This window comes from Xyrauchen texanus, chromosome 11 (assembly GCF_025860055.1).
Source record: "Xyrauchen texanus isolate HMW12.3.18 chromosome 11, RBS_HiC_50CHRs, whole genome shotgun sequence".
Classification (NCBI taxonomy): Eukaryota; Metazoa; Chordata; class Actinopteri; order Cypriniformes; family Catostomidae; genus Xyrauchen; species Xyrauchen texanus.
Window position 1 is genome coordinate 12,263,285 of NC_068286.1, and position 6,000 is coordinate 12,269,284.

General features: G+C 38.8%; 1 pseudogene; it reads left to right on the forward strand.

The window, feature by feature from the left end:
* Nucleotides 1-5,717, forward strand: part of LOC127652107 (atrial natriuretic peptide receptor 2-like) — a 48,229-nt pseudogene extending 42,512 nt beyond the window's left edge.
* Nucleotides 5,718-6,000: the final 283 nt, after the last annotated feature.

Here is a 6,000-nt window from a genome sequence, read left to right on the forward strand (position 1 = left end):
CCATTAAAAATATTTGAATGAGCTTTTGCATTTTAAATAAATGTTAGGACTGTTATTCCACAACATAGATTTACATATGTATGTGGTTTAATCATTTAACACTCACAATGAGAAAGAATGGTGTTTGTGATGCTAATGTACCATGTATTGCCAGACCGCATCTATTGCAAACAAGTCTCAGGAATAATATCTAGAATAACCAATGACTTGTATGTGCTCAAATCCAGTGTAAATCTAAACCATACACACCATATCGAAGTGACATTTTCTCAACATTGATTTCAAAGAAAATCGCTCCAAAAATCTAAAAATTTACAATTTTCCACTTGAAAATAATGATAATGCTTGCTATCATTGTATTACATAATCCACTACACATACAAATATCTCAGGTAATATTTAGATTTTTTTTTTATTGCCTTTTCATGACTCTTTAATGCATTTTCAATGTAGCCTATTGCAAAGCAATTGCCTCATAATTTTGTATCTATTGTAAACTTTGACTACATTTTAAATACAGTATGTCAACACTGAGTGTATTATATTTGATGTATTACTCTATAGATTATATTTATGTTGTGTATGTGGATAAACGATTGCTATGTAATCAGTTACTTTTACTAATCTGTTCACATTTGTTTATGTGTGTTTACCTGTGTTAAAGAGGGTCTGAAAACATTCTAGATAACCAGCTGTCCCATATGGAGCAGCATGCGTGGAATTTTGAGGAGATAGTCAGTGAGCGAACTGCTCAACTCCAGGAAGAGAAAAAGAGGGCAGAGGGACTACACACACCGATGTTGCCACAGTAACACTACATATAGTATCCATAAAATCCATAAAATATATAATTGTACGGCTATTGTCACTAAGGGTTTCCTTAACTAAATTAGTTTCTTGCAACTAGCTACTGATCAAAACCTACTCATTAGTCCTTTCTTTCTTTCTTTCTTTCTTGTTCAATTCTGAACACTCCTTAGTTACTAAATATTTATCTAATCATCACCCTTACGTGACAGCTCAGCCATGAATCTCTATGTGGTACAAGCTGATAAGATCTTTAAACTTGTTATTTGTTAGCCAATCAGCTTGCTCATATGTGATATGTCAATCATTCAGCTCACATGGTGTAAGCTGATAGGTCCTTTGATGTGTATTTGGGTAGACAATCAACTTGCGTACTCTCTCGTTGCCTAACATTTAAATTGGCAAATTTCAGAGGGTTTTCTCTGAAAACCCTCCACTACACCAGCTCCACTTATCTAGGGATTGTATTTATATCTAATTGTGTAGCAGCATGTCAGACATGCCTGATGCAGCATGTCTTTAGTTTTTCTAATTATGCAGCATTAGAAGCATGTCCACATTCTTAACTACTTTGTGTATGTTCTAGCAGCAGCAGCAAGTCTCCTTACTTGCACTGCAGCAGCAGCAGCAGCAGCGTAACATAGTCCGCCAAGAACAATATCCTATCAATGTTTCATACCCACATTACCATGCTAAATCTTTCAGAGAGTTATCATGTCTGAACTGTAATGAGCATCACCAAGCCCTCTTCCTAGCTTTGAAAAGTGCCAGTCTGTTTCTTATATTTTTAGATCTGTAGCTGCGCAGCTCATAGCAGAAAAGACAGTGAGAGCCGAGACGTAGGACTGCGTTACCATCTATTTTAGTGACATTGAAGGCTTCACTGCCATGTCAGCTTCCCTCACACCAATGCAGGTGATGAAAGATGTGGAAAGACAGAGGCTCAAACATTCTTTTGAGATTTTCAGACAATGTTTACCTGGCAACATTTGAGTGGGCCTGATGGGCATTTCAAACACATTTCACAAGGGTTTTTAAAAATGTACCTCCACGTTACCTACAAGGGTTATTTTAAGCCCCACACAACAGCTGTGAGATTTTTTTGTACGTTTCGATCAAATTTGAAAACACAAACATCAAGAGGCATGATAGTTTAAAATGTTGCTTTATTTCCTCTTGTTGATCTAAAGGAGGTCCATAGAACATTAGGCCTACCTACCTTACATTGAAAATACAAACATCCAAAGCCATGATTGTTTAACCCTTTTATATGTAACATCACACATATGTGATGGTTAATATCTGAAAATCTGAGAGATGAGGGGAGGGAGAGGGGAGAGAAAAGAGTGAGCAGGACAGACAGAGAGAGAGAGAGAGACATAGATAGAACAAGATAAAACAACAAAGATAAAACAAACAAAAACATGGCAGCCCCGATCCGGCGTCAGTCACTCCTCACAGCTGGGCAGCAGTCCTCAGCGATGCCGGGCGGTGGCACTGGACCCGCGGCACTGGATTGAGCACTCCCTCGGCGTCGTGATCCTCCGGGCTCTCTGATGGCACATTTTCCTCCAAGTCCCGGGTTTCAGCACCAGTGTGGAAAATCTCAATGCCTTCCCAATCATGGAGGAAGCGGGAGCCGGCTGGACAGATCACATCGACTTTATTTACTTACAGTTCACGTAGACACAACAGACACAGGGCACTCTGGCACACACATGTCGGCAGACATGCACACAGCTATGTGCGATCCTCACTCTATTGAATTTTCAGCCAAATGCAGATTGCACACGATAAGTGAGTTGTGTTCATCTCTCTCTCTCTTTCTCGAACTGGCATCTCCGGCTCCCCTTTATCCCTCTCCCACTGATTGGCCAACTCAGTGCCAGGCGCTCACCCTCATGGCCCATCCACGCCCTCCTCCTTGTTAGAAAAACACAATATTTTTATTCTATGTAACAAACAGCTAAACTGTACCACATTACCACAATAACTGTTCACAGCTTGTATATGCACACCCATCATATCTAAATGCAATCTTCCCATGCACGCAGCCACGTCTGCTGATTAGGTGCAAATGTAGTTTTCATTCACACAAACAGCAACTCAAACAGACTTTTTAGGCATATAATATGTTTGTTTTCTGAAAAAGAGAGCCAAAATATCACAAAAGCACCACGTTAACAGTTTAAAACTCGTATACTCGCAGTGAAAACATGCTGATCGAGCGCAATTATCCGATGCATGCAGCCAAGTCTGTTTACATTAGTGTCACACACACACACACACACACACACACACACACACACACACACAATGTCTGAGATGTCAAATAGTGCATAGAGCATTCGGACAGCTATAAAACTAAATAAAACAGAAAAAGTAGAGCAGACATTATAAATAGCTATTTCTATGGTTTACTCTAGTTAAATAATGTGTATTTGAGTGCAGTGTGTTGTAAGATCAAATGGCCATATAGTATTCCATATATACTCTGGAATGGGTCTCACATGCTAGGTGACATGGCACAATTGTTGAAAACTACACTCTGTCATGAATAAAGAGCTTTCTTTAGTTTAGCTGTTGGCCCGCTACCTCATCTGAGTCTTAAAGTGGAAATAATACATTCACATGAGTTTATTCTGGGACCTTACTAGTGCCCGAAGCTGAGCCCCAATGGAAAATTGTCCCATTGTCACCTCTTGGAAACTTTGATGTCTGCATGTGTGTGTTTATATTTTTAAAGCTTCACCTAGAAGATGACAGATATAAATTGGCCCCACTTGTTTCCTTTCTTGTTGGTTGTGAACATGCTGAATGACTTGTACACATACATCAACAATATAATTGACAACCACAATGTTTATAAGGTACAGAATTTGAATGCACACTTTGACTAAGCGAAAGTGTCACTCCATCACGCACACCTTTTTAAAATCCATGTTAAATTTAGAATATGGGTTGCATTATGTTTCCTTTGCTGTTTCCAGGTTGAAACTATCGGTGATGCCTATATGGTAGTGTCAGGCCTGCCTATAAGAAATGGAGATGATCATGCAAAGAAATAGCTAGAATGTATTTAGCTATAGTGCAGGGCATGAGGAGATTTCACAGTCCACGTGTTCCTCAACAGCAGCTGAGAGTCTGCATTGGAGTCCATTCAGGTAATAACTGTATGGCGACAGAGTTTTGGCTGTGCTATTCATATATATTCTCTTGCCTGCATGACCGCTGATCAATCAAATAGAATTAAGCTCATGATTTGAGTGTATTAGAGGGTTCTGTGTTGTTATTTTTAACAGCTACCCTTCATATATTAATGTTAAAAAAAGAATTTGTACTCGTTTAGTAAGAAAATGCACAACCACTGAATGGTGCTGTAATGTGCAACCTTAAAGGAATAGTTCAACCCAAAAAAGAAAATTCTGTCATAACTCACCCACATTTCGTTCCAAACTGTAGGGGGCTATGCCGTGAAATAAGTTTACACTGAAAATTTTAAAGTCCCCAGATGTATAAGTCAGGCACACTGTATGTGGTATCATTTAAAAGCTTGGAATCTAAAATGCTTATATAAATCTCCATTACTTTTACATTTATTAAATAAAACAACAAAATAAGGCCTGAAAAAACATCTGCATCACAAATAAGTGCCAACTAGAGGTAATGTGGTAAAAATAAAAATATAACATTTAAATAGACAAGTTATATCAAATAAAAGCTCTATAGGCTACAGTTTGACTATACAGTTTATTGTGTTGGCCTAATACCAAAGTTCGAAAGATTTTCAAAAGAATCACAAAGTGAAATATGATTTCTGTAAGACATCAAAGAGAAAAGGGTTATTATCCATAACTTAGCCTAAATATTTAATAATGCATAATAATATTTCAAAGACCAATGAAACACTTATATAGTAAGGTATAGACCTTACCTCCTCTGACATTCACAACATTAAAAGAACTGCATTAAAGAGCCACATTAAGCTTTTCATTGAGCTCTGCTGCAACAGAGGGAGAAACTACATTGGAACTATGTTTGTTAAAACTACTACAGAGGATGTAGATAAACGTCAATAAAAAATTTCAAGCATCAATGTTGGAAACATACCTGACATATCTTGTGTACTAGGGCCCTGTGTTGCAGGGGTTGTGGGTCTGAAAATGCCACATTATTGTTTATTTGGAGACACAGCGAACACGCCTCCAGGATGGAGACATATGGATTACATAAGATTACTCATGAAGGATGTGCTGACAGAAGATTAATAACATATGTCAACAAAGCATTTTAAATGAACCTTATGTGAAGGATGTTGCATGTCTTGTCATTACACTTCACATGTGCACTGTGTTGGTGTAAAACAGGAGACAGATAAAACTGTAAATGTATAATAATGTTTCACTTGTCCTTCTCCAGCACTGAAGATCCATGTGAGCAGTTCCACAAAGTTTTTCAAGACTTTCAAATGTGAACTGAGAGGTGACATCCACATAAAGGTACAGTGTTTCTGTCACATATCGACATTCACCTTGGAAAATCACCATCTCGTCAGCTGACACTTGTCCCACTTGATATTAATTTTAGGACTGGTGCCTCCAGATTACTTATGCTAGTGGCAAATTCATTGTGTTACTAAAGCAAAGCGGAACCCGTTTATAAAATGACATCATAATTGCAATCAAGGCTGTTAACATTTATAATCGAAAAGTTACATAGCAACAACATTTCAAGAGTGGAAATATTTAGCGTTAATGAGACACAGCTGGTAAGGACCTATAAATAGCTCTCAACAACCTCTTACTAACAACAGTTTTAAAGCTTCTGATCTGCTCTCACCTCTCTGTTCTCTTCCATTTCAGGGAAAGGGCAGGGTGAGAACATTCTGGCTTTTGGGAGAGGACCACTAAACTAAAGTTACTCAATATTCTTGTTTATAGAATTGTATAAAAGCAACATCACACTCACAATCAGGGCTGGACTGGTAATTTGACACACCGGGCATTTTCCCGGGGGGGCTGACGCACTTTGGGGCCGATCAAGGGAGGACAGGTCATCGGGAGAACCGAGCGGGCCAGTGGGTCGGACGCAAAACGGGTCGAATGGGCCGCGATAAGCTAAAATGAGCCACCGCATTCTGAAAAACGGACCCCAAAACGGCGCTGTAATATGCAGAAAAGGACAGCAAACCAT